This window comes from Microtus pennsylvanicus, chromosome 5 (genome assembly GCF_037038515.1).
Source record: "Microtus pennsylvanicus isolate mMicPen1 chromosome 5, mMicPen1.hap1, whole genome shotgun sequence".
NCBI lineage: Eukaryota > Metazoa > Chordata > Mammalia > Rodentia > Cricetidae > Microtus > Microtus pennsylvanicus.
In genome coordinates, this window is record NC_134583.1 from 69,222,609 (window position 1) to 69,234,995 (window position 12,387).

The following is a 12,387-nucleotide window of genomic DNA, read 5'->3' on the forward strand; positions in this document are numbered from 1 at the left end:
TGAAGCTATAAATTGCCTTTGGTAGAATTGCCATTTTTACTATGTTGATCCTCCCAATCCAAGAGCAAGGGAGGTCCATCCATTTTTTGGTATCCTCTTCAATTTCTTTCTTCAATGCCTTAAAGTTTTTGTCAAATAGATCTTTCACTTCCTTGGTTAGATTTACCCCAAGATATTTTATGCTGTTTGTGGCTATCGTGAATGGTGAAGCTTCTCTGATTTCCCTCTCTGCTTCCATATCCTTTGTGTATAAGAGGGCGACTGATTTTTTGGAGTTGATCTTGTATCCTGCCACATTACTAAAGCTGTTTATCAGCTGTAAAAGTTCTTTGGTGGAGTTTTGGGGGTCGCTTATGTACACTATCATATCATCTGCAAATAACGAAAGTTTAACTTCTTCCTTTCCAATTTGAATCCCCTTGATCCTATTATGTTGTCTTATTGCTATTGCTAGAACTTCAAGCACTATATTGAAGAGGTATGGTGAGAGTGGACAGCCTTGTCGTGTTCCTGAGTTAAGCGGGATGGCTTTGAGTTTTTCTCCGTTTAATTTGATGTTAGCTGTCGGCTTGCTGTATATAGCTTTTATTATATTTAGGTATGACCCTTGTATCCCTAATCTCTCCAAGACTTTTAACATAAATGGATGTTGAATTTTGTCAAATGCTTTTTCAGCATCTAATGAAATGATCATATGGTTTTTTTCTTTCAGTTTATTTATATGCTAGATTACATTGATAGATTTTCTTATGTTGAACCAGCCTTGCATCTCAGGAATGAAGCCTACTTGATCATAATGTTTAATTTTTCGGATGTGTTCTTGGATTCGGTTTGCCAGTATTTTGTTGAGAATTTTTGCGTTGATATTCACGAGTGAGATTGGCCTGTAATTCTCTTTCCTGGTTGAGTCTTTGTGTGGTTTTGGTATCAGAGTAACTGTAGCTTCATAAAAGGAATTTGGTAATGACCCTTCTGCCTCTATATTGTGGAATACATTAAGGAGTATAGGTATTAGCTCTTCTTGGAAGTTCTGGTAGAATTCCGCATTGAAACCATCTGGTCCTGGGCTTTTTTTGGTAGGGAGGTTTTTGATAACAGCTTCTAATTCTTCGCGACCAACAGGTCTGTTTAGATCATTCACCTGGTCCTGGTTTAACTTTGGTATATGGTATTTACCTAAAAAAGTGTCCATTTCTTTTACATTTTCCAGTTTTGTGTTATACAGGCTTTTGTAATAAGATCTAATGATTCTCTGAATTTCCTCTGTGTCTGTGGTTATGTCCCCCTTTTCATTTCTGATCTTATTAATTTGCATATTCTCTCTCTGCCGTTTGATTAGTTTGAATAGGGGTTTATCAATCTTGTTGATTTTCTCCAGGAACCAGCTTTTTGTTTCATTGATTCTTTGGATTGTTTTCTGTGTTTCTGTTTGTTGATTTCCGCCCTCAGTTTGATTATTTCCAGTCTTCTACTCCTCCTAGGTGAGTCTGCTTCTTTTTTTTCTAGAGCTTTCAGGTGGGCTGTTAAGTCTCCAATATGTGCTTTCTCTGTTTTCTTTAAGTGGGCACTTAGTGCGATGAACTTTCCTCTTAGCACTGCTTTCATAGTGTCCCATAAGTTCGAGTATGTTGTTTCTTTATTTTCATTGAATTCCAGGAAGACTTTAATTTCTTTCTTTATTTCTTCCTTAATCCAGGTATGGTTCAGTAGTTGACTGTTCAGTTTCCATGAGTTTGTAGGCTTTCTGGGGGTAGCATTGTTGTTGAATTCTAACTTTAATCCATGGTGATCTGATAAGACCCAGGTGGTTACTAATATTTTTTTTGTAACTGTGTAAGTTAGCTTTGCTACCGAGTGTGTGGTCAATTTTCAAGAAGGTTCCATGAGCTGCAGAGAAGAAGGTATATTCTTTCCTATTTGGGTGGAATAATCTATAGATGTGTGTAAAGTCCATTTGCTTCATTACCTCCATAATTCTCTAATTTCTTTGTTAGGTTTCTGTTTGATTGACCTGTCCATTGGTGAGAGAGGAGTGTTGAAGTCTCCTACTATTAGTGTGTGTGGTTTGATGGCTGCCTTGAGTTTTAGTAATGTTTCTTTTACGTACGTGGGTGCTTTTATATTAGGGGCGTAGATATTCAGGATTGAGACTTCATCCTGATGAATTGTTCCTGTTATGAGTATAAAATGTCCCTCTCCATCTCTTCTGATTGATTTAAGTTTGAAGTCAACTTTGTTAGAAATTAGTATGGCCACACCTGCTTGTTTCTTAGGTCCATTTGCTTGATAAGCCTTTCCCCAGCCCTTTACTCTGAGTAGGTGCCTGTCTTTGTGGTTGAGGTGTGTTTCTTGTAAACAGCAGAATGTTGGATCCTGTTTTCGTATCCAATCTCTTAGCCTGTGCCTTTTTATAGGTGAGTTGAGCCCATTAACATTAAGTGATATTAATGACCAGTGGTTGTTAACTCCGGTCACTTTTTTAGTAGTAGGGTTTGTGTGTTTCCCTTCTTTGAGTTGCGCTGGTGAAGGGTCTCTAGATGTCTGAGTTATTGTGGTCATTGTTGGACTCCTTGGTTAGTGATTTTCCTTCTATTATTTTCTGTAATGCTGGATTTGTGGCTACGTATTGTTTAAATTTGTTTTTATCCTGGAAAATTTTGTTTTCTCCATTTATAGTGAATGAAAGCTTGGCTGGATATAGTAGTCTGGGCTTGCATCCATGGTCTCTTAGTTTTTGCAGTACATCTATCCAGGACCTTCTGGCTTTCATGGTTTCCATAGAGAAGTCAGGTGTAAGTCTGATAGGTTTACCTTTATAAGTAACTTGGCCTTTTTCCTTTGCGGCTCTTAATATTCTTTCTTTATTCTGTATATTTTGTGTTTTGATTATTATATGGCGAGGGGATGTTTTTTTTTTTTTGATCCAGCCTATTTGGTGTTCTGTATGCTTCTTGAACCTTCATAGGTACATCTTTCTTCAGGTTGGGAAAGTTCTTCTATAATTTTATTAAGTATATTTTCTGGACCGTTGAGCTGCACTTCTTCTCCTTCTTCTACTCCAATTATTCTTAGGTTTGGTCTTTTTATTGTGTCCCATATTTCCTGAATGTTTTGTGATGAGAGTTTGTTGGACTTGCTGTTTTCTTTGATCAGTGCGTTTATTTTCTCTATGTTATCCTCAGAATCTGAGATTCTTTCTTCTATGTCTTGTATTCTGCTGGTTATGCTTGTTTCTGTAGTCTCTATTCGTTTACCTAGATTTTCCATGTCCAGCCGGCCCTCTGTTTGTGTTTTCTTCTTTGCCTCCATTTCAGTTTTCAAGTCATGAACTGTTTCCATTATCTGCTTGATTGTTTTTCCTTGGTTTCCTAGGGTATCATTCACTGATTTACTCAATTCCTCAAACTTTCTGTTATACTTCTCATCCATTTCTATAAGGGCGTTTTTTTATGTGCTGTTTAAGGGCCTCTATCACTTTCATTAAGTCAGTTTTTTCTACTTCTTCTTGATTAAGGTGTTCATGTCCTTCTGTTGTGAGGTCGCTGGGTTCTGGTGGTTTCATGTTGTTTTTCAGATTGTTGGGTGAATTCTTGCCTTGGCGCCTGCCCATCTTTTCCTCTGAATGCTCCCCTATGGATCCTCCTTTACAGGATCAGGTCTTCTTGCCCACTGATGTACCTTCCCAGTGATGTCACTCCCCAGTGATGTTTCTCCTGGTGTCCAGATTGGATCTCTGTGCTGCTTGGGTGGCTCACAAACAAAGCGCCCACCTTGCTTGCTGCAGGCAGGCTATGGAGACCAAGGAGCTACCGCCCTCCCCTTTGCCCTCCGCTTCGGGTTTGGTCCCAGCGCCCAAGAAGGCTGAGCTGGGAGGTGCTATGCCACCAAAGAAGGGAGGGAGGGAGGGAGACAGGGGGTGGGGGGATCTGGATGTAAGCTGGATAGGATAGGAAGAGAGAGGAGGTATCGGGCAGTATAGCCCTTGTAGGATGACCAGGAAGTGTAGGAGGGATGAGGAACGTCTGAGTTCCCTGTTCCCGGCTGCAGCAGCACTCACTCACCACAATGATGTTTCACCCGGTGCCCAGACCGAAACTCCGTGCTGCTTGTATAGCTCGCAAACAAAGGGCCCACCCTGCTTGCTGCAGGCAGGCTATGGAGACAAAGGAGCTACCGCCCTCCCAACACAACACATCTTTACAAAGTTAACAAAACATTCCACAACATAAACAAGTACAATACATCTTTGCATAATTAAGCAAATATTTTACAACGTATGACTTTGTGGTATTCCTTGGCTTCCTATTGCCAGGATAACCTTCCCTTCAGAGGTGTAACACTTCCTTTGAGGATTTCTCCTCAGAGTTGTAACACAACAGTATGTGTGAGATGCTCTGGAGAACTCATCTCTGAATGGGATGTCTGACTTCATCAAACAGTTCCCTCAGGACTGAGGGGTCTATGTGGAAGAGGAGGTGGAAAGATTATAAGAGTCAGAGGTGATAGACGTCTCTAAGGAAACTGTGTCCTCCAGACACAAAAGGACAGATGTGCATATGAATTCAGAGAGACATGGGCAGCACACACAGTTTGAGTCAAAAGGGACTCAGTGCTGAGAGAGAGAGAGAAGTGGACAGGGGTTCCCACCCCTAACCAAGGAGCTATCTATAGTTGATACCTGCTTCTAAAGGATCCTAGTCACTCTTCGTGGTAAGCTCATGCCCAGGAGGGCAACAGAAAATGAACTCAAAGATATTTTTGTAGATATTTCACCTTAGGTTGCTTTGCCCTTTCTTTTTTCCTTCCTTCCTTCCTTCCTTCCTTCCTTCCTTCCTTCCTTCCTTCCGTTTGTCTTATTGGTCTTTTGTTTGTATATGTTGGTTTCCATTGTGGTTTGTCTTTGTATGGTGTGCCTGTGTATGTTTCTAGATATTTGTTGTTGTGTGGTTTGTTTTTAAAGAGAGGGAAAAAAGGGCTTGGAGTTGGGTGGGTGGAGAGGTGGGGAAAATCTGGGAGGAGTTGGGGAAGGGGAAAACTATGATCTAAATATATACACATTAGAGTACTACGCTGCGGTAAAAAACAATGACTTCTCGAATTTTGCATGCAAATGGATGGAAATAGAAAACACTATCCTGAGTGAGGTATCCCAGACCCAAAAAGATGAACATGGGATGTACTCACTCATAATTGGTTTCTAGCCATAAATAAGGGTCACGGAGTCTACAATAGGTGAACCTAAAGAAACTAAATAAAAAGGTGAACCCAAGGAAAAACATATAGTTATCCTCTTGGCTATGGGAAGTAGACAAAATTGCCGGGGAGAAAATTGGGATCTTGGGGGTGGGGTGGGATGGGGGTAAGGGGAGATGGGGAGAGAAAAGTTAGAAGGGAAGGAGGGGGGGGACATGGGGAAACAGGAGGATTGGGATAAAGGAAGGTTGGACAGGGGAGCACGGAACCACAATTCTTAGTTAAGGGAGCCACTTTAGGGTTGGCAAGAGACTTGACCCTAGAGGGGCTCCCAGGAACCCATGGTGATGTCCCCTGTTAGTCCCTTGGGCAGCTGAGGATAGGCAACCTGAAATGACCCTATCCTATAGCAATACTGACGAATATCTTGCATACCACCATAGAACCTTCATCTGGCGATGGATGGAGATGGGGACAGGGACCCACACTGGAGCACTGGTCTGAGCTCCCAAGGTCCCAATGAGGAGCGGAAGGAGGGAGAAGATGAGCAAGGAAGTCAGGACCACGAGGGGTGCACCCACCCACTGAGACAATGGGGCTGATCTAGTGGGAGCTCACCAAGGCCAGCTGGACTGTGACTGAAAAAGCATGGGATAAAACCGGACTCTCTGAACATGGCGAACAATGAGGGCTGATGAGAAGCCAAGGACATTGGCACGGGGTTTTGACCCTACTTCATGTTCTGGCTTTGTGGGAGCCTAGCCAGTCTGGTTGTTCACCTTCCTAGACATGGATGGAGTGGGGCGGACCTTGGACTTTCCACAGGGCAGGGAAACCTGACTGCTCTATGGACTGGAGAGGGAGGGGGAGAGGAGTTTGGGGGAGGGGGAGAGGGGTGGGAGGACGGGGAGGGAAAGGGGAGGCTGGGAGGAAGCGGATACTTTTTTTCCTTTTCTCAATAAAAAAAAAGTTTCAACATGTCTATCTCTGGTGGTGGATCCATGGCGTCCCCCTCAACTCTGCCCTTCTTTCTCCCAGCATTCAGTCCAGTCCTCCCTGCCTACCTAAGTTCTGCCCTATCAACAGGCCAAGGCAGTTTCATTATTCATTAATGATAATCACAGCACACAGAGGGGATTCCCACATTAGCTCATCCCCACAGTGACACTTCCTACAACAAGGCCACACCTACTCCAACAAAGCCCACATTTCCTAATAGTATCACTCCCTTTGGGGGCCATCTTCTTTCAAACCACCACACACATTAAAAAAAAAAACAACTTGTGATGAATGCAGAGACTCATGGGTGTCCAAGATGCAGAACACAAACAACAGACACAGGCACAGCCCTAAAAAGAGCACTTAGATCACCCTCGTGAAGATCAGGTCACAATGCAGACAAGGGGGAGGGAGCTGGGGAAAGGCTGCAAAATGGGCTTCTCTGGACTGGATAAAACCATTGCAATTGCTGGCTCCCAGCAACTGCAGTTACCTGCACTGGGTACACACGAGACTGGTGCTACCTATAGTTGGTCAAGGAAGGGGAAATGGCTCCTGGGACCCCACCCTTGATCTAGGTTTGTGCTTCTTTTAATCCTGGTATAGAAACTTGTGCCCCCCGCCCCCACGCACAGTGGGTAGTAGTTAGCGAAGAAATCCTAAACTGGTCATAGTACTAAGAATAAATGCCTGTTATGTGCTCAGCCCTAAAAAGATCACTTACATCACCCCTCCTCCCACTATAAGGCTCAAGGAACATTGCAGAAGAGGGAACAGAAAGAATATAGGAGGCGGAGGGTGAGGGAGAGTGTGTAAAATTGTTGTCTTCTGAACACGACATAGCTCTCGCCTTCATGAACATGTAACTATGGTTACCTGGATAGGATCAAACCCCTGAACACTGCTGTGTGGATGGGGGAGGATCTTTGCAGGCCTGCCCCTCGCTGAGAAGTCACTGGTAGTAGGCAGCTGCTGAGGGGGATAGGACAGTTTTCTTTGGGGGTCTGATTGTTGGTAGGGCTGCCCATGCTCAGGTGGCTGGCCATACACCCATGAGAATATGGGCTGTACTAATTGACCTTTGTGGATTATTTTTTTAAAGTGGGATTGTGGAGGTGGGAGAGAGATATGTTGAAGGATGCCTGAGGGAGTAGGAGGGTGGCAAAGACAAGAATCTTCCTGGAACTTGCTGAGTAAAGGAATCTGTTGTCTGTCCATCCACCCTGGGCTGTGCCCGGTCCTCTCCAAGATGTCTGGGTCACATCTCTGGGTTTAGATGTGATGGTGTAATACCCCCATCAGGTTCGCTCTGTGGTGGGAAGAAATCTCTGTTGATTCGTATGAGTTAGGGTTGCCTTGGCTCTTGGGCCTGGTCCCCTCTGCTTCTTTCCAAATTAGAGAAGGGGGTTGGCTGGGGTCTGAGCGAGCTAAGTGTGGTGGTAGTGGTAGAGCTGGACAGAAGTGTCAGGATGTTGGACGATCAGTGGTAGTTCCCAACTTCTGCTTCCTAATTTCATGATGGTCTCCTTGAAGTCCTGGTACAGATGTTGTGAGCCTCCTTCGAGTCCTGGTACAGATGTTGTAAGTCTCGGGCCTTGGGCTGGCTGTCCAGGTGTCTGTGTTCTCAGGGAGAACAGAAAATGGAACACCCAGGGACAAAAGAGCCAAGACTCAGAAAAGGTGAAAGCAGTTCACTGAGGCAAAAGCTTTCTTTTGGGGACTCTGGGCTGGTCTGTTATAGGCTCCTGGAATCTCTCCTTTTTCCCCCCTAAGACAGGGTTTCTCTGTGAAACAGTCCTAGCTGTCCTGGAACTCACTCTGTAGACCAGGCTGGCCTCAAACTCACAGAGATCCACCAGCCTCTGCTTCCTGAGTGCTGGGATTAAAGGTCTGCACCACCTCCTGGTGAGTCACTCCTCCTGAGTGCTGGGATTAAAGGCTTGCGCCACCACTGCCCGGCGCTTTCTTTCTTTTTAATCGTTTTTATTGAGCTATATATTTTCTCCCCTCCCCTCCCATTCTTTTCCATCCCCTTTTACCCTCTCCCATGATCCCAATGCTCCCAATTTACTCAGGAGATCTTGTCTTTTTCTACTTCCCATGTAGATCAGATCCATGTATATCTCTCTTAGAGTTCTGTTTGTTGTCTAGATTCTCTGGGAATGTGAATTGTAGGCTGGTTTTTCTTCGCTTTATGTCTAAAAGCCACTTATGAGTGAGTACATATGATATTTGTTTTTCTGGGTCTGGGTTACCTCACACAATACGGTGTTTTCTAGATCCATCCATTTTCTAGATCCATCCATTTGCCTGCAATTTTCAAGATGTCATTTTTTTTCTCACTGTGTAGTACTCCATTATGTAAACGCACCACATTTTCCTTATCTATTCTTCTGTCAAGGGGCATTTAGGTTGTTTCCAGGTTCTGGCTATGACAAATAATGCTGCTATGAACATAGATGAGCGCATGTCCTAGTGGTATGATTGGGTGTCCTTTGGGTATATACCTAAAAGTGAATTGCTGGGTATTGATGTAGGTTATTTCCTAATTTTCTGAGAAATCATCATACTAATTTCCAAAGCAGCTGTACTGTTGTAATAGGCGCAGCGGGGCTGCGTCCCCGGCTAGCTTATGCCCCGAAATAATTACACGGAAACTGTATTCTTTTAAACACCGCTTGGCCCATTATATCTAGCCTTTTCTCGGCTAACTCTCGCACCTGGACTAGCCCATTTCTAATAATGTGTGTAGCCCACAAGGTGGCTTACCAGAGAAGATCTTAACCTGCGTCTGTCTGGAGTGGGAGAATCATGGCGACTCACTGACTCAGCTTCTTTCTCCCAGCATTCTGTTCTGTTTTGTCCACCCACCTAAGGGTTGGCCTATCAAATGGGTCTAGGCAGTTTCTTTATTAATAAGAAATCACTCCCATATCACTGTACCAGCTTGCATTCCCACCAGCAATGCAGGAGTGTTCTCTTTTCCCAGTAACCTCTCCAGCATAAGTTGTCATCAGTGTTTTTGATTTTGGCCATTCTTACAGGTGTAAGATGGAATCTCAGAGCTGTTTGATTTGAATTTCTCTGATGGTTATGTTGGACCCTGAAGTCCAGTCACCGAGGAGGAGTTGTCCCACGAGACCATTCTCACACCGCAGTTGATGTAAAAGCAAGAGGATTTAATTCTGTCGCGACAGGGTCTTTCAGCATTCAAGAAGCCAAAAGACCCCGAACGACTGTTTCAAGCTATTTTTAAAGGAAAAATCCATAGAAACAAGGTGGGGGAGCCTCGGGGGTTGTTTTTTAACTATTGGGATTGGCTTATTCAAAGGGCTATTAACAATAATTGGCTGGAGAGCAGTTGCCAGAGCGGGTGAGGTAAAAGGGAACATCTGAGAGTCACTTTGTCCCCTTCTCAGGGACTGAGTAAAACATCTGTGGACATCTGTGGGTTATCTTGCCCCAATTCCAGGAATGGAGCTCTATTTGGAGAACACTCACAAGGACTCAGGGAGATGGAAAGTTCCCAACATTCTAGTACATGCAGGTGCAGTTGTTAGGTTCCCCGGGGGTGTGTGTGGGGGAAGCACTAAGGCTGAGAGGTCTCAGAGTTCTACAGATAAGGATGTTAAGCATTTCCTTAACTATATTTCAGCCATTTTAGATTTGTCTATTGAGAGTTCTCTGTTTAGTACTGTTCCCCATTCTTTTATAATATAATTATTATTTTTTTTGATGTCACGTTTGAGTTCTTTGTATATTTTGGAGATCAGCCCTTTGTCCGATGTGGGATTGGTGTAGATCTTTTCCCATTCTACAGACTGCTGTTTTGTCTTTTTGACCATGTCCTTTGCTTTACAGAAGCTTTTCAGTTTCAGGAGGTCCTATTTATTAATTGTTGCTCTCAGTGTCTGTGCTACTGGGGTTATATTAAGGAAGTGGTCTCCTGTGCAACACATTCAAGTGTACTTCCCACTTTCTCTTCTGAGAGGTTCAATGTGGTTGGTTTTATTTTGAGGTCTTTGATCCATATGGACTTGAGTTTTGGGCATGGTGATAGATATGAATCTATTTTCATTCTTCTACATGTTGATACCAAGTTATGCCAGCACCGTTTATTGAATTTGCTTTCTTTTTTCCATTTTATACTTTTTGCTTCTTTGTCAAAAGTCAGTTTGTAGATGTGTGAATTGATATCTGCATCTTCTATTCAATCCCACTGGTCCTCCTGTCTGTTTTTATGCCAACACCAGGCTGTTTTCATTACTGTAGCTCTGTAGTATAGTTTGAAGTCGGGGATGGTGATGCCTCCAGAAGTTCCTTTATTATACAGGATTGTTTTGCCTATCCTGGGTTTTTTGCCTTTTCTTATGAGGTTGAGTGTTGTTCTTTTGAGGTCTGTGAAGAATTTTGCAAACATGGTTCTTAGAAAGGTGAATGTGAATATCTCATTCCTTATTGTCTTCCCTAGTACTTCCTTCTGCCTGCGGAGCTTGTGACCTGCTCACTCTCCATCCTTTCCCTACAGCCCCGGCCTCATCTCTTGCCAATCCTCCCACTCTGCAGTGTTAACTACTTATAGGGAACCAGAGAAATAAACCCCACAGTGAGAATTCACTTCACAAACTCAGGAAAAATAAGGAAAAACCCTCTAATAAGAATAGCTTGCTGGGTGGTGGCGGCACACACCTGTAATCCTAGCACTTGTGAGGCAGAGGCAGGTGGATCTCTGTGATTTCAAGGCCAGCCTGGTCTACAGAGCTAGTTCTAGGACAGCTAGAGCGACTACCCAGAGAAATTCTATCTTAACCACCCCCCCCCCAAAAAAAAAAGAAAAAGGGAAAGAAAAAAAGGAAAGAAGGAAGGAAGGAAGGAAGGAAGGAAGAAAGAAAGAAAGAAAGAAAGAAAGAAAGAAAATCTTGTATCCAGTTTTGGCTGGTACCCAAAGAGAAACTGGTCCTGCATGAAAGCTATTTGAGGCTTATGTATCTTGAGCTATAACATCTTGCAAATGATATCACCTGAATATCTCTTTGAAGTCCCAGCTCTAAGAGATGTTCTGAGCAATTAAACATGTTTTACAGAAACTCAGCCATTTTAGACAAAACAGAGACACCGCCAATAATATCTCTAGAGCATGTCAGAACGGGGAGATTTACACTGTAATGGTACAGTCACACATGCGGTGACAAATGTCACAGTTACTCTAACACCTCAGTTTTCTGTCAACTGCCACTTGTGATCCAAGGTCATCCTGTTGGCCTGGCACAGCTAACTTTTTCCTGGTAGGGAAATGGAACCAGAACTTAAGGGCGGCTGTGAGGCAATGCTGCCTCCCTTTATCTGAACGCCCGATAGAGTCTGACCTTTGATGTGAGGAAGAGTCCAGTGACCAGCTGTGGGCCAGGTCTGTCTTCTAAAATAGGGCCTACCTGATGGCGATGTTAGTGGACATAGCTGACTGTCACTTCTGAAATGCATTTGTCAGTATTCTCTTGACCTTTTGGTATTTTCTCTTGATCTTTTGGTATTTTCTCTTGACCTTTTGGTATTCTTTTGACCTCGGCTGCCTTTAAGACTCAACCTAAGGGCTGCCTCCCCCAGGAAGCCTTCTGGGTTCTCAGCCTGAGTAAGCCTCCCAGTGGTCTCTGCTCTTCTTCTCTTACAGTGCGCTCTTTACTGTTAACGTATCTGCTTCTCCACTGATCTCCGGGCTCTTTTCTTCTCTAGTTAGCAAAGGACTCAAATTAACCCCCTTGATTATGCTTGTTGAATAGATTACTCATCCACTGAATGAATGAATGAATGAATGAACGAACGAATGAAGGTCAGTCTGTGCTCCTCACATGGCTCACAGACTTTGTTCTTAGCCCAGTCTTCCCGTCCAGAGATGGAGGGCTCCCATTAGGGTCCTGCAGTACTGGTATCTTCTTCCCTCTCTTGAGGCTGACTCACACTTGAAGGTCAAGGGTCAAGGGTAAAGTTCTGCCTGGACAGATGGGAGCTGAGAGGGATGAGGTAAGCAGGGGACTTGCACCTATCCAGGTAAAAATTGGGAGGAGCATAAAAATGTGCCAAGTCATTTCTAACTAGAACAAGTCTTCCATGGAAGTATGTGGGCTGCCTTAGCCCCCTCTCCGCCCATCTTATCTTGAGGTTCTAGTCTTCCCCTCTGAGTCATACTGACAACTTCCC